Consider the following 3,200-nt stretch of genomic DNA (forward strand, 5'->3'; position numbering starts at 1 on the left):
AGCAAAGGATAATTATGACGGTTTAGTTCTCAACAAATTGGCCATACATCATTATTATTACGTGTAAAATTATTATTCAAGCTGAATAATCATAACTTGATTACAGGTTTCAATGATGAAATGAGAGACCGCAAAACATGTTACATCAACTGAAATTCCCCAAGTCACATTATTTATGAATATAACGCATTTGTGATGGAAGAGACTGCCACTGCCCTCTATGGGGACCTTGTTCTAATAAATTAGTACCATATTTCAAATAAAATGACTTCAGCATCAACAGTTCCATGCCTGTGGTATGTAATGTCATGCTTCTGTTAAAGCAACCCTCATTTCAATTATAAGCAGAAAAACTGCCTACCACATACGATCTCCATGGTAACTGTTATGCTATATGAATGCAAGTAGTCTATATTTTCTCTCAGCTCTTGGAGAGTCCGTAAGTGTAGTTCCTGATGTATTTCCTAACTTTCTTTCTTTATACATAAATTTATTTATTTTGTTTGTTTGTATATTGTTTTCGCTTAATATTCGCATTTAATTTTCTTATCTTTTTTACTTCTTTACTTTATTTTGATTTTTTACATGACTAAAACACCTCAAAACAGAAGGAAAAAGAATAGAACAAGAATGCAAACACTAAAGAAAAAACATAAAACAATGAGCCACTGAATTGCTGCCAAACCCAGAGTCGAAATGTAAACTCTGGAGTGTATTTTGAATGTGGACAAGAGAATGGTAGGGCTTTTTTAACTGATTTCATTATGGTTGCTGAAAAAACTACAACTGCTCTTCAAATCAACAACAATAGTATACCAACAATTTTCAAGTCCGAATTTATAAAAGACAAGGAGGTGAAAGTATTAAATTGGAAAAAATAGGAAATAAAAGGAAACTAGAAAAATCAAATCTAGATTTTTAGTCAGATGCTATTTGTCACTATATTTACTTTTATTAGCAGAGAAAAAGTGTCGAAGTGTTAAAAACCAGATGTTTCACTACAAAATATGGAAATCTTTAATATATAAAACTGAATGGCTACCAGCTCTTGATAAAACAGCAGGTCATCAAGAAAGAATGTCGCAATTCCTCAGACATTCCAGAAGGAAACAGGAAGGTACATTTTTATAGGTCGAAAAAATTACTTCTTTCTTTTAGATTCGTTTAAAATGCCTGCATAACTCTCCACTGTCCCTTTAGATTTACTCTTTGTCATTTGTTTTCCGTAACTTTCATTTGTTTTCCCTGATATCTCGAAAAGTCTTGAAATATATGAACGAAACTTTGTATGCTTATGTGTTTTCGACATCCTAACAAAGTAGAATTTTTGCTGTAGCGTTTGTTACTTTTTTTCAATAATATATCGTATAAAAATCGAGGGAAAAAAAAATATTTTTCAAGAGTATTTTAGCTTATGTTGCCTGTGTAGTTATTACAAACAATTTAAAGAAAGAATCATTTAATTATTGCACAAATTTCCTACAAAATTTTGTAAATGAATGACTGTTAATTAGAAACAGTTCCTTGAAAATATCAAAATGCAGAATAAAGCAGAAGGAATGTATTACAAGACAGAACATAATGAGATATAAAATGTTAAATGACAATTTGTACACTTTGAAAGGTGTATCTTCCCCTCGTTAAGGTATAAATTAATGTACATTGTACAGTAGAAAGAGATATTGGCAGTGCCAACTACATTGAAGGAAAGAATTAATGCAGGTATAATGTATTCAATATAATTAAAAGCTAATGTAAACAAAATAAAACACCTACCCAGCATTTTACAAAATCCTGTTGTTTTAAAATGGCTGCAGCTTGATTGCATACCATTAGTCCTCGTTCTTCCCTGTAGAGACCCACTAGATTGTTTTGGTCCTTTTTCCCTGGGTCTAGTCTATAAAATACTTTTCACTGTTAATTAACAACTACTAATTATTTCATATATAACTTAAATTCAGACTAATTATATTGTAACTATAGTGAACATTGCTTTCCTGTGGCTGCTTTCCTATTTGAACTGTCAATACTGAAGTAGTTTTATTTGAACTCTTAATTTAGTTACCATACGACTTCATTGTCAGGTACCTAGGCATTTCATCAACTTTTCGAGTTTTGACTTCAGTTGTTTACTCTGACGAGGTTGCCAAAATGAAGTAACTTTTTTTTCACACAACATTCTACCAACTGATGTCAATATAGACTGAAGGTCATTAACGTCAGTCGGCAAAAAAAAGAATAAATATACATATATTGAGTCTCAGACACCCCATATGCATGAACAATGTATGTACAATGTAGGTATATATATATTTATATTCTGTAATGGGAAAATTAAATTAACAACACTGCTAAAAGGAACAGTTAACAATATCAAAATTTGAACTGACATTATGATGATCATAAACAATAACCACGATATTGCTATTTTAGCTGCAAGATGAAAAGAATAATTTCCATAACTGTTTGTAATAAATAGTGTAATACTGCTTTCTTTTTCTAATAATTGAGGATATTTGTAGTCCCTTTTCCTCTAAAAATTTAAATATAGGCCTACTATATTTATATAAATTCATATCAATCATCGAGTAGTATGTTCGTGCTTTAGAATTTAATACATTAAAATTATTTTTTTATTTCTTCAAATTATGAAGTGTAAAAACCAAAAGTGAAGTTTACAAACTTTTGATTCACCCTGTATATCCGATTCCACCTCTTCTTGGTCAGTAAAACATACCTCCATAATAATTGCCTCAAAAAAGATTTTTAATTTCCTAACATGACGAAGTATTGCAATTAAATCTTAAGTCCAGAGGAAAACGTGCATTAAGTGAGAAAACACTCATAAAATTGATTTTAAGAAATCTCAAAACAAAGGAAAAAATACAGGGAATGTAAGTATGAGTATGCAATAACGTTAAGGAAAGAGAAAATATTTAACACACAGATACTTGTAAAACCTTGCCTTTCTTTCAGTAATGATAACAAAGAATTAGAAGCCAATCAACTCACAATGAATGACGTGAATGACATATGTATTAAAACACGACTGTTGAAGTACTCTATTTGTAAATGTCAATTGATGAAATACTCTACTGGTAAATAATGTCAATATAATGATTACAGTGCAATTTTTATTTAAATGTAAACATGGCATATCATGGTAGTATGTTTGTTATGAGGCTTTATGTGAAGGCATT

Source organism: Periplaneta americana, chromosome 6 (genome assembly GCF_040183065.1).
Source record: "Periplaneta americana isolate PAMFEO1 chromosome 6, P.americana_PAMFEO1_priV1, whole genome shotgun sequence".
Lineage (NCBI taxonomy): Eukaryota > Metazoa > Arthropoda > Insecta > Blattodea > Blattidae > Periplaneta > Periplaneta americana.